Genomic DNA, 19,245 nt, shown 5'->3' on the forward strand with positions numbered 1-19,245 from the left:
CAGGACAGCCACACACACGTGTAAGCCAGACTCTGTCCCCAGCTCCTCCAGGACCCCTGCCCCACAAGTCACCAAGCCCAGGAGCTGGGAGTGGTCTCCAGCCTCTCCTCCCCTTAGTCCTCATGCCCAGCCTGTCACTGAGTGCCTCTGAGTGTCCTCTGTCCATATCTCCTTTCCTGTTCCCAGCCTGGAGAAGCTCTTGGTCTCCTTGGACTGAACCATGGCCCAGCCTCCTGCCCGGTTTCCCCGCCCACACCTACAGCGTGGACAGGCTTGGCTGAAGTTCAGGGGTTGGGAGAAGAGAATCAGATGTAAGCAGGCTCTCCAGGAGCTCACGGTCTGATGGAAAAGAAAAGACAGGGGGTGTCTGGGATGAAAACACAAGCTCGATGGGGTGGGCACCGAGCAGGTGCTGGAGAGTACAGGGGAGGCAGAGGTCAGACGAGCACAGACCTCCGGAAGCTGTGTTGGATCCCTGAGCCTTGAGATTGTGCAAGCAGAGCGTGAGCCAAGGGGTGGAGACAGGCGAGTGGTGAGGTCAGGGCTGAGGCCTCTGGAACAGGCTGGTTGGAAAGCAGACGGAAAGACAAGCAAGGCTGCAAAGCTAGCTGGAGTCTCGAGGGGCACAGCGAGCAGGCTGCATATTCATTATGGATGCCCAGCTGTTCCTGAAGAACTTTATGTAAAGGAAGGCTTATGCCTGTGAAGTCTGACAGCAAGAGGCAGGATAAACAGTGAGGACTCCTGCTTGGCTTGGGCTGGGAGCCCCAAGTGTCAGGGGCGCCAAGGAGATAGAATGAAAAGTTGTCAGGACCTGAACAGTACCTACACAAATGGATTAAAAGACTGAAATGTGAATTATAGAAATGCAGATTCAAACAATACAGGCATTGCCTTGTACCCATTAATTTGAGAATTAATATTAAAAATATGGAAATGAGAAATCGGGATCATGCTCAGTGCAGACATAGTGGAGCCTCAGGGTGCCCCTGGCAGCTACTCCTCCCAGCAGGGGAGACACCCTGAGGCCAAGAAAGGGTTTGGTGAGGGGGACAGGGATGGGGTGGGTACTGGAAGATGGGAGGGGTGGCGGAGGGAGATACGTGGGGTGACTCTCAGTTTTCTCTCCTGGGAGATGGGGAAGACAGTGAAGCCACTGACCATGGGCAGGTGGAATTTAAGGGGAAAGGAGGAGCAAGATGCCAGCTTTAGGCAAAAAAGTACAACTTTGCCATCCTGTCCTGTCCAGTGATGCCCCTTTAAAAAGGCGTGCTTCCTGAGAGTCAAACCAATTAGTCTAGGGTGATGGAAGGTAGTCTGGCAGATTTACCAAAGGAATAGACTTTCCCAGATTCATTTGGTCCAGTTCTCCAAAGCATCTGGTTTAATAATAATCCTGACCAGCTCCTCCAAGGTTGGGGAACATTGCTTCCCCAGAAAGGAGGAGATCCTGAGTGACCGAGGGTCCCGTGGTGCTGGCCCCCAGTGCTTTTGTTTTCACTGCACTGGTCCAAGTCCAGGCTGCGCCGACCACTGGCTTCCACCTGGTCGTGAGGGCCACTGTCTGGGGAAAGGATGGCCACGCCCAGCACACAGGAGACACATCACAGATCTCCATCAGAAGGATGCCGGCTGAGCTACAGCTCCTGGTCCAAGTGGTCTTTATGTCTACTGCCAGGAATAAAGGAGCAAGATAATCAACCAGACATTTCTCTTAATTATATCCCCCCCCCCAAATATAACACTTTGTTAAGTTAAAATATAATAATCTTTCTCTGTGTTGAATGGTGCTGGGGAAATGGGGGAAAAGCATAGGCCAGTAGTCAGGGAAAGCTGTTTGCAGGCCTTTTAAGTTGGCTGAGTGAGACCAGAGTCACTATGCTCTTTGAGCAGGGTTGCCAGGGTTACAAATAAGCACACACATGCTGCATGGGACATACTTATACTAAAAAAAGGATTCTTAGTTTATTTGAAATCCAAATTTAACTGGATGTTTTATGTGATGAGCCAACTACCTGATGAAGGTAAAGTAACAAAGGGGATGGAGGTGGGGGTTGGGGATTCGCTTCCTGGTTGGGGAGGTCAGGCCTGAGCCCGCAGAGGTGCAAGTCCTGACCACTGAGGGCCACTAGCATCCTGAGGCTGGAGTCGACAGGAAGCAGGAGGTGCTGAGCATCCCCCAGATGCAGATGCAGGGGTAAGCAGATCAGGAGACAGCTCTGAGTGTGCTGTGTACCCGGCGTCCTCAGTCCTGCTGCCTTCTTGGGAGGTGGTCCTGGTCTGGTGCCACAGTAGGGCTTTTTTTGATGGGTTCTGGAAAGAAATCAGGACACTTGAGTCCTCCTTCCTCAACATTTGCCCTTTGGTAAGTCATGGCTCCTCTCTGGCCAGAAGAGGTTGGTTCTCAATGCTCAGTGAATCCTAGAATCACCTGGGGGAAGGCAAAAAACCAACAGGACCCCATTTACAGAGATGATGATTCAGTTGGCCTGGGGAGACCCAAATATCAGTTTCACACACACACACACACAAAACTCCTCCAGTGATTCTAATGCTCAGCCAGGCTTAAAAGCTCAGGGCTGGATTTTGCCCAGTTCTAGGTCTTCCACTCTCTATATCTGCCCCAGGGCCGGGGAGCAAATGTATGCTTTGTCAGGCCCACCTGGTGAAACGCTCAGATGAACTCATGAGTGAAGCAAGCCACAACGCCATGTGGCAAAATAATCTCACCGGGTTTTTTTCTTGTTGGTGCATTTTATTCTATGTAATCTTCAGTGCTCTCAGGTTTTGGAGTGACAATAAGCTGGGTACGGGATGCCTTGTTTTCTTGCAGTACAAGGGTGGCTAAGTTCCTTCAAAATGCCTTCTTACACGCAGAAGAGAGTCCTTGCGCCAATGCCTGGAAAGTTCCACAGTTCTTCAGTGATTCCCCACCACTTGCCAGCAAGGCAACCTTGGGCCAGTTACTGAAACCCTCTGCAGCTCGGTTCTCTCTTCCATACTGTTTACCATGGGGATAATAGTTCCTATCTCATAGTCACTGGTGAAGATAAAATATTCATGTTGAGATCCCAGAAAAATGAGATGGGGTAAGTTCTCAAAAATGTCATCTATTATTATTAGTATTATTTCTGGGGAATTGTGAGGGATGTTGGCAGGGGGTAGGAAGGAACTGGATAGTTGCTTGGCCACTGCATTTGTTTCACCTGTATCCATTGGTATTTCCAGAGGATGTTAACATTGCTGTTTATATATCAAAATTATAATTATTGGGAATATTGGAAATGCCATTTTCAAAACTGCTCAGGGCTAACAGTGGATATTGGAAAACTGGATGGTTCTGCCAAAGATTAGACAATTTAGCACAGCAGTAGTCCAGTAATGAATTCTCCCTCACACTGTTTGCATCTCCCACTGCCTCTATCTCCCACTGCCTCCTGTTGCCTCCTGTTGCTTCTGTTGACAGTTCAATATCTCAGTTCAGTCGCTCAGTCATGTCCAACCCTTTGCAACCCCATGAATCGCAGCACGCCAGGCCTCCCTGTCCATCACCAACTCCCGGAGTTCACTCAAACTCACGTCCATTGAGTCGGTGATGCCATCCAGCCATCTCATCCTCTGTCGTCCCCTTCTCCTCCTGCCCCCAATCCCTCCCAGCATCAGAGTCTTTTCCAATGAGTCAACTCTTCGCATCAGGTGGACAAAGTACTGGAGTTTCAGCTTTAGCATCATTCCTTCCAAAGAATACCCAGGGCTGATCTCCTTTAGAATGGACTGGTTGGATCTCTTTGCAGTCCAAGGGACTGTCAAGAGTCTTCTCCAACACCACAGTTCAAAAGCATCAATTCTTCGGCGCTCAGCTTTCTTCACAGTCCAACTCTCACATCCATACATGACCACTGGAAAAACCATAGCTTTGACTAGACGGACCTTTGTTGGCAAAGTAATGTCTCTGCTTTTGAATATGCTATCTAGGTTGGTCACAACTTTCCTTCCAAGGAGTAAGCGTCTTTTAATTTCACGGCTGCAGTCACCATCTGCAGTGATTTTGGAGCCCCCCAAAATAAAGTCTGCTACTGTTTCCACTGTTTCCCATCTATTTGCCACGAAGTGATGGGACCAGATGCCATGATCTTTGTTTTCTGAATGTTGAGCTTTAAGCCAACATTTTCACTCTCCTCTTTCACTTCCATCAAGAGGCTTTTTAGTTCCTCTTCACTTTCTGCCATAGGGGTGCTGTCATCTGCATATTTGAGGTTATTGATATTTCTCCCAACAATCTTGATTCCAGCTTGTGCTTCTTCCAGCCCAGCGTTTCTCATGATGTACTCTGCACTGCATAGAAGTTAAATAAGCAGGGTGACAATATACAGCCTTGACGTACTCCTTTTCCTATTTGGAACCAGTCTGTTGTTCCAAGTCCAGTTCTAACTGTTGCTTTCTGACCTGCATATAGGTTTCTCAAGAGGCAGGTCAGGTAAGGTCTGGTATTCCCATCTCTTTCAGAATTTTCCACAGTTTATTGTGATCCACACAGTCAAAGGCTTTGGCATAGTCAAGAAAGCAGAAATAGATGTTTTCCTGGAACTCTCTTGCTTTTTCGATGATCCAGCGGATGCTCGCAATTTGATCTCTGGTTCCTCTGCCTTTTCTAAAAGGTTTGTGAGATGTTGAACATCTCACAAACCTTAAAAGGTTCCGATTCTGGGTCTCAGGGCGCCCCCACGTGGCGTACTGGGAGAATAGCTTTCCCAGAAGTCAACCTGGGAGCCCTAGCAGACACCGGACCACAGGGACTCCGTGGTCTGGGACGCTTCCCGGATGGCAACTCCTGCGGAGGCTTCTGTTTCCTGCGACTCTGGAACGCGCCCACGCCGAGGAGCGGCCGGTGCGGAGGCTGAGGTCTCGCTCTCACCGCCACCTCGTGGTGTTTAGGCACGCCGGGCTATCAGATTTGTCCCAGTGATGCAGCGTGTCCTGCACGGGGGTGGGGTAGGGGTTTGAAGAGGGACAATCCTGCACGACTGGGGTAGGATGGGGGGAGGTGGTCCTACTTCTCCCGCGAACAGACCTCCAGACACGGCTGGGGGTGAAATCCTGCCGGCGGTAATGATCTCTGTTCATATACATTCAAAGTTGTCTCTGCCTTGCTGTCTGCACACTTTCAGTTTTCCAAGATTGAAATGTATTTCCTCAGTAAATACATTCTAGGAAGATTGTGCTTTGTTTTCTTTGCAATTTTATGCAAGTTGTTCTGGATTTGGGGGGGAAATTCCCCTTAGCAATACTTAACCCTTATTTTAAGAAGTAGAGTACAGAGGAAAAGCAACTTCTCTAAAATTCATCCTTTAATCAGTATGGAAGTAAGTGAAAGCCTCCAGCTACTTCACCAGTCTTCACCAAGACCTTCACCAAGGTGTGAGGTCTAATCCAAGCATTTACACACAGAGATGAATATTATTTTATTATAAACCACCTTTTGGGGACTTCCCTGGTGGGCTTGTGGTTAAGAATATGTCTTGCAATGCAAGAGACTAGGGTTCAATCCTTGGTCCGAGAACTAAGATCCCACATACCGCGGAGCAACTAAGCCTGCACGCCGCAGCTAGAGAGTCCGTGCATCTCAACGAAAGATCCTGAATGATGCAACCAAGATTCCATGTGCCACAACTAATATTGGATGCAGCCAAATAAATAAATAAATATTTTTTTAAAACTACCTTTTATTCTAGCTTATTACAATTAGAACATCTAATTTTTAAATTTTCTATGAGAGCTGATGATAACTGTGACATTTATTTCAGGAGACTGAAGGGGGTGTTAGGATTTATTTCATAGAAATTTCAGACTCTGGGGTCAGCCTTAATAGAGAGATACTTCATAGTCAAAGACATTCCTGTTTTTGGGTGGGGAACCCTAATGCTCCTGCAAGGTTGCACTGAGCATTCAGGACAATGGGGCTGAGTTGTTTTCTGGAAACTCCTTGAGCTGAAAATGAAGAATCTGGGGAGCAACCTCCCTGGGAAGATTCCATGTCCTGACTTCTTTGGGCCAGTCAAGCACACAGGACGAAATGTGGCTTCTTTTTTTTTTCATGGTCTGTACAATTTATACAAGCAGCAGGGACCTAGCTTGGGTTCCTGCATATCCTACTAAAATAGAATTCTCTCTACAAAATACAAATAATTTAGTCTCTCATTGAGGACTAAAGAGAGGCAGCCAGAGAGGGGTGCGGGGTGGGGTGGGCGCAAGGAGAAAGCTTAAGATCCACCCTCTGAGGCAGGAGAGTGCAGGGGCAAGGCCAGGTCAGGACAGAAGGCACCATCAGCACCAGCAGGGATGCGTCCAGGGAGGGGCTACAGAAGCGTACAGCAGCCAGGGGCTGGGGGCAGCAGAGTGGGGGTCAGTATTGTTGAGAGGAAGGGGGTTCACTAGTGTCTTTTGTAAGAGCTGAAGTTACCACCAGTGGAAGTCGGGGGTCTCAAGGGATACGAATAAGGTGAAGGTGAGAAGGTCAGGGTTGGGTGACCTCAAGTCCTAGGAATCCAGGAGCTGAGTGGTTGCGGGGACACTCCCAGTCTAGTTATGCATTGTCGCTCCCTGGGAGCAGGGGTCTGGGTCTGAGCTCCTGACAGCCCTATGCTTCAGCCAAATTGCCCTCAACCAAGAAACTGATTGCTTCTCATAACCAGATTTCACCTCTGGCTTGGGGAATCATGGATTTGGGAAATTCACAGATTTCTGCATGGAAGCCAGTTCAGTCGCTTTTTTCAAGGGATTATATTTTCTTCCCTTGCCAAATTTGAGGAGTCTCTCCCTGCAGTCACTGAGGTGATGAGCTTGCCTCAGGGGGCTTCTGCATCCCCGTTGATGCTCTAATCCATGAGATTCCTTCTCAGGTGGCCCCAGAGGATTCCCAGGTGGGTGGAGTTGTCCACATCTTGCTGCCTCCCTTCGTGCAACAACTCAGAGGGACGATGGGCCTCACCGAGGCTGCAGCATCCTCAAGCGCATCGAGTACCAGCCCCACTGACCACTCGACAACCACCTAGCCTCCTGCCTCTCTGCAGCCGACCACACTCAGCCTCCAACCACATCCTCGTCAGCCTGCTCTGTGTGAACTCCAGCCCTCAAACCACACATAGTAACCACCCCCGTGATGACACTTTATCAACCCTGATTCTTTGAACAACTATGATCCTCAGACTTTAGCCCTCCTGTCACCTGCCACCTTGCCCAGAACACCAGGCTTTGGGGTCTGCACAGCCATGGCTTGGCTAGGGGCCAGGGCCCCAATGGGACATGCTTCCCTCTGCCTAGATTTTGTCCCTCGCCAGAGGGGAGTCCACTGCCACCCTGTAGGACTGAACCTGGCCAAGAAGGAAACTCCCATTCACCGTTCAGCCCTGGGAGGTCCCAGGTCCAACAGCAACACCTACACGCTTTTGCCACCCCTGTTCTCAGCACTCAGCTCCCTCACCCCTGGCTTCACTCCCACGGCTCCGGGTGGGTTACCATTGACACGCCTACTGCACTATGTTCTCAGCTTGTCCCTGAAATGTGGCTCTTTTGTGGCTTTTCCCCAGTTGTGCCATCAGCCATGGCACGCAGAGGCTGCCCCATGCCCTTGAGGCTGGGAAAGGTGCCAAGGAAAGAGGCGAGCCCAGAACAGAATTCTTTCCATGGGCAGAATCCCATGGAGTTACCTAGGCCAGTGTGGGCACACACCTCCTCCTGTCCACAAGAGGGGACATGTGACATCTTAGGAGAGGCAAGAGGTTAGACTAGGAGGCTTAATGTATGCTAAGTCACTCTAGTTGTGTCCAACTGTGTGTGTCCCCATGGACTGTAGCCTGCCAGGTTCCTCTGTCCATGGGATTCTCCAGGTACCAATACTGGAGTGGATTGCCATGCCCTGCTCCAGGGGAGCTTCCCAACCCCAGATCCAACCTGTGTCTCTGACATCTCTTGCATTGGCAGGTGGGTTCTTTACCACTAGGGCCACCTGGGAAGCCTGGGAGGTTTTAATTCAATCCCTGGACAGATTCTACTTTCGCTCCAAACTGTGTGTGTCAGTCATCATTCTTTGTGGAGTGTGACATTTTTTGGCATCTGTGAAGCTGGCAAATTTGTGAAGACCCTCAGAGTCTTAAAACTTACATCTATGGAGTCAGCATATCCTAATAAAGGGCAGGCTGAAGCCTTAGGGCATTTGCAATAAGTGTTATTAGATCCACTGCCTTTGCCCACAAACACATCGTCTATTTAAATTGAAATACAAGAACTCACTCATGCAAAATTTCACTACCCAACCGCTATGCTCTCCAAATTAGAGCTCGAAACCAGGAAAAAGAAACATGTCTTGAGAGCAGCCAACATAAGTTTCTGCTCCCTTGGATGAAAGCATGTGCATTTGCTCAAACGTACATTCCTGCCCTTGGACTCTGTTCACTTCTATGTTAGACACAAGTCCACCAAGTTTGATCATATGGTTTCCAGACTATAGTAGATTAAAGACAAAATCGTAAATTGGGAGGAGAGTGGCAGTCCTGCTGGAGACTTGCCAGCAACAAAGAGAAAAATAGCAGAATCAGATATGAAATCCCAAAGAAGAGCAGCTAGGCATTTAGTAGAGGGCACTTGAGTGGCTCTGAGGGTAACACGTTATTCCAGCTCAGAGCTGGAGGTAAATATGGAGTTCCTGGGTAGATAATGATGACCCGAGCTGCCTGCGAAAAGTCCACATGAAGTGTAGCTCTGGCTTGGTTTTCGATTCCCTGCAAGCACAGTTCGGATCAAGGGCTTGAATGCGGTTTAATTAGAAGGTGATCCCAAGAGGAAGGCCCAGGAGACAGGGAAGGAGGAAAAACCAACACACAGATGACTGTGGAAGCTGCTCTGGGCAATGGGACTGATTCCAGAAGGGCGGCCTGAGACACATCGAGAGCGGCTCTAGGAGGCAGAGCATTTAGCCACCAGCGCCCACCTCCAGTTCCCAATGCCCCCCCAATTCCGGGAAGTGGGAACAAGGGTGGAGGATGATGGATGGTGCGGGGTCATTCACAGGCGTGCTCAGTTACCCCGAAGATGAGCCCATCCAGAGTGGTCCTTCAAGAGGGCTCTGGGCTCACGGAGTCCGTGGGAGTGCTGGAGGGCCCGTGCGCTGGCCTGTGCGCTCCTGCGCGGGCCAGAGCCTGTGTGCCTGTTTGTTTAAGCGGAGGCTCCTGGAGACTTTTCATTCTTCCCAGCGTCACCCTTCCGGGTGCTTCAGAATCCCTCCTGCTGCCACCTCCCCAGGAGCGTCCCTGCAGCCACAATGCCTTCACTCGTTCCCCAGACGTTTCCTGATGGTTTTGGTCAGGCTTCCCAGAAGCAGACCCATCCATGTTGCTGCAAATGGCATTATTTCATTCTTTCTTATGGCTGAGTAATATTCCACTGCGTATGTCCCACATTGTCTTTATCCGATCCTCTGTTGATGGACATTTAGGTTGCTTCCGTATCTTGGTTACTGGAAGTGGTGCTGCTGTGAACGTAGGGCTATCTTTTTGAATAAAGGTTTTCAACTCTTCTGGGTATAGGCCCTGAAGTTGATGTTTTTAGGAGAGTGAGATAATTGAGACAAACCAGGCTTATGAGCAGAAGGCAAGAATGAAAGGTAATTGTCACTTGAGGACAGGACAAAGAAGTGTAAACAGGGGCGTTGAGTGTCCTCTGGCTCGTGCCCACCCACAATGCAAACAGCACAGAGCCGGCTTCTCCATAGAGTATTATGCCGAGGAAAGCTATAGCTGTGTGGGCTCATTTGCACCTTAGAATCCGCCGTGACCAGATTGACCACGTGGATGGTGGCTGTAGCTCTGCTCTCCGGAGCCCATTTGGGAAGGAGGGGCTTTTTGAGTGATGAGAGTTTTCCTGCCTGTCTCCAGCCTCCATAAAGTATATTGGCAGGACACGGGGACCTCTCAAAGCTGTGTGCTCCCGGCTGACCCATTCTATGCCTGGGAAGGACGCTGCGCCCCCAAAGAATGCTTGGGGCCGGGGTCGGGTCACGGGCGGAAGCCTGAATGCCAAGCAGTCATTAGGGGTGATTGATGGAGGGGAGCGCGTTGCAGGGGCCCCGGAGGCCTGCTGCAGTTTCATTGCGGTTATTTATGGCCTAGCTGGGGCGTCAGAAACGGGTTGACAGCTCGCCGTAAGCTGACCTGGCTGGCGCACAGCCTGCAGCCTTCTGCCTGCCCATCCCTCAACTTGAGGAATGTCAGCCTCAAAGACAGTGACCAGACGCGGGAGGTGTGGAAGGAGAGATTCCAGAATGCATCCTAACCCTGAGACCTCTTTATCCATAGCGAGGCCTGTGTGTGCGTGTGCGGGACACATGCTCGTACTCCCTAAATATTTATATAAGCAGACATCTGTGAAAAAGACACAGCACAGCTAACTGAATTTCTTTTTTCTTTTTTTTTTTGGTACACGGGAAAAGGAACACAAATAATCCCAAGCAGCAAGTAATCCAAAAACTGGCTTGGGGAATATATGCTAAAGTTTTTTGGTTTGTCTTTTTGGTTTGTTTTTGCTGTGTATATGTGAGTGTGTGTCTTTTGGCAACAGAAGTACCAGTCTAATCCTATTTAATCTATCCGAGCTTTGTTTTCTTAACCGACACTGTAGGTCAAGGAAGTCCAGAAATGTCCTGGGTGCCAGGATCTAACTGACATGGTTACTGAGATGGTTAGACGTCTGTGGATGACCCAGTACACCCCAGGGACAGACGGCAGGCCCCACCACGGTGATTAGCCTCAGCCTGGCCGATAGTGGCCCGAGCAGGGTTGGGGGGCAGTTGTGTGCAGGCAGAAGCCCAGTTTGGAGGCTTGCTGAGGCCACTTCCTCGTCACATCTCCCGGGTCTGCCTCGGTGACCCGGAGATCAAGGAGATCAAGGACACGAAGCAGGAGAGAATGCTCTGGAAACTGGAAAGGGCTCCTCGTGAGGTCCCTGTCATGACATTTCTCTGCCTGCCTCCTGGGAGGGAGGTGCCCTCCCAGAGACAGAGGCCAGAAGTCTGGTCTGGGCAACAGGGTAGCGATTCTGTGTTTGGGGCCCTTGGGAGGGTGGCTTCTGGGGGGCCTCAGCCTTGGGGAGCGGGTGACTGCCTGGGGCCCTGTAGAGCCCCAGGAGGAAGGGAGAGATGCTCCCTGAGACGAAGGCTGCCTGTTGTTGGAGGGCACGCTGAAATCACAATGAGGGAAGTATTGGGATGACCAAAAAGTTTGTTTGGGTTTTTCCATAACGTCGTACAGAAAAACCCAAATGAACTTTTTTGCAACCCAATAGAAACCTGCACCATTCGGTAGTTCTGTGAAGTCACTGAGCTGCAAAGCTGAAGGGAGAATCACTGGCCTTGGGTCCCTTCATGTCCCTTTATCAGCTTACTCCACAGCAAGCCCTGTAATAAGAGACCACAGTCTACGGTGACCAATTCATAAAACCTTAAAGCTTTCAATGGATACGTTCTCACCAATATTTCATTCATTAAAAAAAAACAACCATATTTTACATCTTTAGAGTTGTAGCTCAAATATTTCTCTGACCTAGGAATTCATTTCCGCTATCCCTAATCGTCCCTTACTTCCTAGGTTTCATTGGAGGCACGTTATCGGGGTGTTCTGTGAGCAGCAAGCGGTATGTCTAGTCCCTGCTCTGGGTGCTCAGCATCTGGAGGGTTGGCTGTCAGCCAACACTTCCAGCTTCAGGAAAAAGTGCCTCAACAGAGAGAAGCAGAGGGGTCACAGGACTCCAGAGAAGTATTTTTGTCAATTGCTGCAAAGCAAATTACCCTGAAATATTGCAGCTTAAACCAGCAGTAATCATTTATTATCTCTCAGGGATTCTGGGGGCCAGTACACAGATAGAGCTTGGTGGGGACAGTTTGCATCTACACCATTATGTAGGGCCTCCCAGGGGTGACCTGAAGGTCCACACTTGCTGTGGTTGCTGACTCTGGGCCCATGGCTCTCTCTGTGGCCCTGATTCCTCCCAGCATGGTGACTGGTCCAAGGAGGACCCAGAGATTGAAGGAGAGAGAGAGAAAATGAATGAGAACCAGGCAGAGAGCTGTCTTTTTCTGACCTGGCCCCTGAAGGCATCATTGTGCTTCATTGGTCAGGGCAGTCACAAGCCACCCTGCCCTCCAGATCCAAGATCCAAGGAGAGAGGACAGAGACTCTCCTCTCCGTGGGAGTAGTGTGTATCCATCATACTGCTAGGAGATCTTACAGGATGGTCTAAGTATATCAGAGTCTTTGGAGAATGCAATCTGCCACGTCCATCTAGGACTGGGGCCAGGGGGCAGGAGGCCAGAGGAGACTTTCTGGAGGGAGTGATGCTTGAACTGAGTGTTGAAGACTGGAGACAATAAAATGTGTGGGAGGAGAGGGGAGGAGAGAGATTCCAGGTGGAGGGGCAGCATCCTCTGAGGGTCAAGGATTTGAAAAAGCCTGGAGCGTTGGGGGCAACCGCAAGGAGTTCCATGACTGGGGCTGCTGGTGCGGCCTGGGCAGGTGGGAGGTGGGGCTGCAGTGTGGAGCGGCTTAACCTGTGGTTTGTCAGCCCCTGTGGTTGTCAATCCTCTAAGAATCAGACCCTCTCGCAGGAAGGAAGTACCTATAGAATCTTGCACATCATTTCAGGGATCCAGGCCAAGTTTCCTAACACCAGGGGAATTCAAAGATCCCATGCAGTCCTGTGTTCTGTGGAGCCAGAGTGGGTTCTGCACTTGCCAGCGGCCTCTCTGCAGGATGTGTTACCTCAGGAATCCCCAGGGGCACAGAAAACTCAACCCGAATGCCTTGCCCAGCCCTGGTGTCACTGAGCCCCAGTTGTTCCTGGCGACTCCTGGGCATTCTGGTCTTCCTGGCATAGACAGAGCATCATGTTCACAAAGTGCTTCTGTATGGTTCTGTTCTCCCAGTGATGGGGGCGCAGTATTCTCTCTACTCTACAGATGGGAAGCCAAGGCCCAGAGAGCATCAAGATGTGGATGATGATGTGGTCTGACAGCCTCTCCTGGCCAGCCTTTCTCCTGACCTTGGGGCTTGGCATCTCATTGAGCCACCTGACACCCCCTTGCCCTGCCCTACCCACAAGGCTCAGCTCCGGGACGGTGTGACTCAGGCATGAGTCAGCTTTTGCCTCCACTGGGAAAACCTCCAACAGAGTCATGCTGATGATACCTGCCTCTCCAGCCCTATGTCTGTGTCTCCAGTGCACGCTGGGTACGCTTCCAGAGAGGTCCCTCACACTTCCCATGTTAAGCTGCACTCATCTTTGCTCACCCAGGTGCCTCTAGTAGTCCTGTGCCAGGCACTTCCTGTCTTTGGGCTTTCATGTACTTGATCATTAGCAGGTGGGCGGAGAGAGGCCAGGATCTTCCCCTCTCTCTGCTCTGGGAAGTGTCTCCAGCAGGGCCTCCTCCATGCCCCCAGTTCCCACTGCACAGGCCTGATCTGGTTTCGGCTGGCCTTCCAGTTCTTCTTACACAGTCTCCCCTTCCATCCCTCCTTCTCTAGATGGTGCCAGTGGTTTTCCCCATTGTTAACCTCCGTGCAGCCTCAACATCTTATGCGGCTTCTCAGCTTTTACATCAGTATGCAACCAATTCCCTCTGTTTAAGATACTAGTGTGCTTCTTGTGGCCCAGCTGAACTCCTGACTGAGACCACTCCTTCCCCCTCAGGATGGCACCAGGTCAGAGTGTTCAGTCTCCCTCGCCTCCCACTCACACAACCAGTCACTGAGTCAGAGGACTGTGCCTCTGGAATCCTCTTCAGCTCAGTCACCCCTCCCTTCTGCTGCAGCCTGGGGCAAGTCTTTATCATCTCTTGCTAGGATGATCCCAGCAGCCTCCCACAAGGACACCCTGCCACCCCACCTTCCTCCACAGTGGCCTGGGGCTTTAGACAAGGTCCCCAGACCTTTTCTAATCAAACCTAACTTTAGAGCTGGTGTTTCCAGTCTAGTTCCATGCTACCTTCCAGCCCTGGCCATCCTCCACACCCACGTCCTCCCACCACACATGCTCTGCGTGGCCCTCCACCCTTTGTTCACCTGTTCCTTCTGCCTGGACCGCCCTCTCTTTCTACGGGTAAATGTCTGTTGATTCTTTAAGACCCACAGCAGATGTTACCTACCTCCTCGAGGGTGAAACACATCACTCCCCATTCTGCCTTCCGTGGCCCTGGATCTGCCTCCTCAAGAACCCTTCTCCTGGGCTTCCCTGGTGGTCCAGTGGTTGAGAATCTACCTTGCAATTCAGGGCACATGGGTTTAGATCCCTGGTCTGAGAGGATCCCACATGCCATGGAGCAAAGAAGCCTGAGCACTACTGAGCCTGTGCCCTAGAGCCCATGCTCCGCAACAAGAGACGCCTCTGCAACGAGAAGTGGAGCACCACCATGAGAGAGTAGTCCCCACTCGCAGAAACTAGAGAAAACCTGCACACAGCAGCAAAAACCCAGCCCAGCTCCCCCCTCTGCCCCTGGTCCCCCCCAACCCCCCAGCCAAAAAAGGTCCTCCTATGGTTCTCAGGGCTGGAACCCTGTCAGAGCCCTCCTGGTACCCAGGCACCTTGCCCTTACACAGACGGTCATTCAGTCTTTGCTTGGCTGGAATGAAAAGTCCTATTGGGATCGGCTGGCCTCCCAATCCTTTGGCAATGGGGCCCACTCAGGTCCCTTTCCTGTTTGAACAATCAGCCAGAGTCAGGGGCCTCTCCTCTCCTAACACCAGGCCTGTTCATTTCACTGACATTCTCAATGACCCCGGTTAATGTTTAATTTCAGTTTCTTTGTTTTCTGTAAAGCTGATAATAGGGTGGTGTAGCTGGGAATGTAAAAGACCACAAGTGGAAAACAAACACCTACCCATTTTTATTTAACAATTACAAATTGTTTATTCCCCCGCCCCTACCGCACCCCCAGCTTTGGGGGAATGAATGGAAATGAAGGGAGAATGTTAAAATGCATCTATCCCTTCAAAATTGAGATAATCTTATAGAGAACTTTGGTGGTTCTCTCACTACAGGCCCTAAAGCTAGAGCTTTACATATCAGCCATTCGCTGGACTCTAGAAAGCCTCAGTCTCCCTGAAACTTCCATCAGTGCCTGTTTCCTGCATCACAACTCAGATGGCTTCCCATGGGATCCTGGATAGAACCCACACTCATCAACCTTAAAGTCCCACGTCCCCATCTCTGTTCAGCCTCAGCTGCTTCTTTTCCAGTCAGACATCCTGTTTACAGATCCCAGACAGGACACAATGCGGGTGGGGGTGTGGTTCTCACCTTTGTACCTTTTGAGGACTAGGCAGTGAGCGGAGTGGTTAGGAGTGTGAGGTCCAAACTCGGGCACATTCCAAGTCCATCATGTCCTGCTTCTGAGAGCCACACAGCCTCCCGGACCCACAGTGCACCTCCCTCCAGCATCCATTTGCTCCAAATGCCATTCCTCCTCCCACACCCATGGGCGTCAGAACCCCCAGTCCTGTGATATCTATTCCACTGCCATTTATTTGTATGTTTCTCTAGTCTCTCCACCTGGACTCTGTGTACCCCTCAGAGTACCTGCATGACAAATAACAACAACAACAACAAAAGAAATCCACTGTGAATTGCAATCAGAGCCCTCCATCCCTTCCACTTTGGAAAGACCGGATGACCGGTATATCCCCTCTATAAGACAGGTGCCTGTAAGATAGGCCTCGGATCTGTGTCTTTTCCCTGAGAAGTCAGAAAAATAATCATGAGCAAAAAAATGGGTGTCAGTCTCTATACACTTAAAGTCGGTGGCTGACCCTCAGCTCTCAAGCCCAGCCCCTCCCGAGTCACCCTGTGCAGGCCACCTCCCACAGCGCTGCAGTTTGCCTGTGTTCCCACTCCCTGCCTCAGCGTACCGCCAAGCAGACAGGACAGGCAAGACCTGGGCCCCACAGGCTCCCTTGAGCTCGAGGTGCCTGACCCATGGATGAATGAAATCATAACTCACGACTGTTCCCCGGGAGGAGAGGGAATATTTATGAATAGATGAAACTTGAGGTGCCCAGGGTGACTGACCCTTGGCGAGTTCCTTCCCTTCTTGGGGCCTTACTTTCCCCCATCTGTCATGCAGGAGAAATGGATCAGGTAATCTGGAATGTCCCATCCAGCTCTCTGATCCAGAGGTTTTGGGGAGGATGTGGACAGGTTTTGCCAGCACTCAACACAGTCTGAGCCTATGAGGCCTGACAAAATGGTGTTTAGAGCATGCTTCTAATCCTATGGTACAAATTGATAATTTAGATTATCAGTAGATTCTGATTCAGTGGATCTGAGGCGGGGCCTCAAGTCTGCATTTCCAGCCAGTTCCCAGGTGATCTCAGTGCTGTGCCCTGCCCCGCTGTGAGTCATGGTAGTTCAGCCCTGGGTCCTCAAGGTGGGTCCTGGGAACCAGAGCATCAGCATCACCCGGGAAACTGCTAGAGCTAGGAAGGCCCCACCACAGACACACTGGGGCAGAAAACTCCAGTATTTCCAGGCCGGCACCTGGCAATCCTTGTTTTACCAGCCTTCCAAGTGACTCTGATGTAGGCTCAAAGCAGTAGCAGAACCACTACGTTAAGGGAACCAGAACTGTACTTGGTGGACCATAGCAAACACCTCAAGAGTTTTAAAAAATACTGGCGCCTAGGTCCCGCTCCAAGGGGTTCTAATTTTACTAAGGTGCGGTGTCTCCTGGGCACTGGGGTTTTGAAAAGTCCCTCCCACGATTGAGATGTAATTGCTCTGAGTGTTAGAAGGTATCAAAGATGTCAGACCCACACCAAGGGCTGAGGGGCTCCTGGACACGCTCTCCGGGCCATGGCCACTAGGGCGCGCTGTTGCGCCGCCTGGGAGGCCGCCGGGCCGACGACTCAGACTCCTCCCAGCCCGGGGCTGGAGGGGCTCCGGGGCTGGGGGAGGGGGGCCCGCAGGAGCTGCTCCCGGCCAAGGCGGCCCTCCTCCGTGCATCTGTACCTAGTTAGAGCTGGCCGCGGCCCCACCGCGCTTGACGTCAGGGCTGTGCTCGGTGCTGGGGAGATGCGGCCGTTGCAGCCACTCGGCACAAGTTGCTTCGCCCGGCCAGCCGTGCTGCCCGCCTCCTCCAGGCAGGGCTCCGGGCTCACCCTGAGTATCCAGCCTTTGTTCATGCTCCTTGGATGACGCGAGATCGCTTCCCAGATTCCACCGGACTGGGGCAGCAATGTCCTTTCCCATTCCCCGGCAGCTCCCTGCCCCTCCCCTACCTTATCAGGATCCCCGAAGGTCCCCGGAAATCCCGCAGACCTGGTACCCCAAGGCCAGATCCTTGGATCTTCCACTTCAGCTGCAAGAACCAAGTCTTACCTTTCTCCTTCTGAGTTTTTCTTCTCCCTGGCTCTCCTCAGCTCAGTTCCTGGCTGCCTACTCCTTTTCTCTCTTATCTGAGGTGCGTAGATCAGATATTTCAACCTGATAATGTTCTTATATGCAGGAGTGGGAGAGATGGGGCCAGAGATTGTCTCCCTTGAATATGACAGACAAGACAGTTCTCTTTGTAAGGAACGTTGTCTGTGGTGGTGAGGAGTGAGTTCTGGTTGTTGATGAAAATTTAGTTAAAAAAAAAAACACTTCCTTGAAGCCAGGATGGGAGTTTATTCTAGAGGAGACTGCCCAGTCGGGCGCAGTGCTGTTCTCCCTATCTGGCTTCCCCTCTGGCTGAGGACGTCTCTGGAGTTGCTTTCCCAGCAGGCATGCCAGAGCTGCTTTTATCATAAAGACTCTCCCCTCCCCCATGCTTGATTTTCTGGGCCTCTGTGTGAAATTTCATCTGGAGAAAGGTTTTGAGGGTAAAAGCAGCCTGAACACCTCTGGTCTGGATGATGTCTGATGACTCTCTGGGCTTCAACAGCTCATAATTTTAAGAAGAGGAGAGGAGGTAATTCTGGGAAGCAACAGGCAGGCTTGATTCCTGCTCTCTTCTTGACCTTCAGTGCCTGTGCCTGGTTCCTTCAGTTGACACCCCTGCCCCCTCCCAACCATGACCAGCCACTGAGGTGGGCAGCCCCCGAAGTGGGGAGGCTGCTGGGGTGTTGGAAAGAAACACAGACCATCAGCACTGGGCAGATGACATGGAGCCAGGCCAGCACAGATGGGGAAACTGAGGCCCAGAGAGGGAAAGGACATGTTCAGGGTCACACAGCTGGTCTGCAGCATGTCCCTTCTCAAGCTGATTCCTCAGAAGCCCCTGGTAGGGCCCCTCAGGGTTCCAGATGCAAGATTGGACACTGTTAGGCAATGTTGAAGGAGTGATGGCTGGGTTCCAAGGGGAGCTGGTTTGGTTTAATTTGAGAAATGCTAGTCTCTCCTTGAATCTAATGAGTGACCCCTTGCCAGAGGCAGATGTCCTTCGAGGGCTCAGCCTGACCCTGGGGTCTCTGACCCAGCAGGACTGGCTGGAAACAACTGTCCTAGAACTCGGGAGATTTCACCTGCCAGGCACCATTCCCTACAGACAGAAGGCTAGGGAAGAGATGTGGAAGGTCAGTACAGATCCTGCACCTTCTAGCAGAGCCTCTGGAAGTAAAGGTCTGAGCCTCAAATTGGACCTCGAAAAGGGCCTGGGGGCGACCCCAGGGATCCAGGCAGCCGTGAGCTTGGACCAGTTTCCCTACTGCCTCAGCCGCACATCTGGCCAGAGCCCAGCTGGAAGTCAGGGCCTCATGAAACAGAAGCTGGAGGAGGACCAAGGAGATTCATGCTCTCGTCTTGTGGGTTAAGAATTAGTGCAGGGCAGGATAGAAACAGGCCCAAGGTCACCACACAGTTGGCAGCAGAGTGGAGCTGGGACAGTCTTCTGGACTCCGAATGGACTGTCCCTGCCACTGTCCAGCTTTCCATGTGGATGGAGGTTCTGCTTTCTTTCTCTTTGGGATGTATAATCTGTATCTCTGTGTGTGTGTGTGCATGCATGTGTATAGACATTTCCTGTGTCCCTGCTTCCCAATTCCTACCAGCTTCATAAAACTCAGAGAAAAGAGATTCTATAACCTCAGTCACCTATTCCAGGATCTCTATCAGGAAATCCTGTTCCCACCTTGCCCAAAGCTCCCATGCTCTAGTTTAAGTCTCTCCAGGTGGGGCTGGCAGAGTCTATGGGATTTTCTTCAAGGACCCCCCGGGGAAACTGGCTGGGCT

General features: G+C 51.2%; 1 long non-coding RNA gene across 1 annotated transcript; it reads right to left on the reverse strand.

Annotated features, from left to right (window-relative positions):
• Window positions 1-1,945: 1,945 nt before the first annotated feature.
• LOC102403259 lies at window positions 1,946-17,980 on the reverse strand. The gene is made up of 2 exons (XR_006551320.1): window positions 17,416-17,980; window positions 1,946-2,313 (listed from the first exon to the last, which is right to left on the reverse strand). It is a non-coding gene; the product is annotated as an uncharacterized LOC102403259 (long non-coding RNA).
• Between the last annotated feature and the right edge of the window lie 1,265 nt (window positions 17,981-19,245).

The sequence above is a fragment of the Bubalus bubalis genome, chromosome 1 (genome assembly GCF_019923935.1).
Source record: "Bubalus bubalis isolate 160015118507 breed Murrah chromosome 1, NDDB_SH_1, whole genome shotgun sequence".
In the NCBI taxonomy this organism is placed as follows: Eukaryota; Metazoa; Chordata; class Mammalia; order Artiodactyla; family Bovidae; genus Bubalus; species Bubalus bubalis.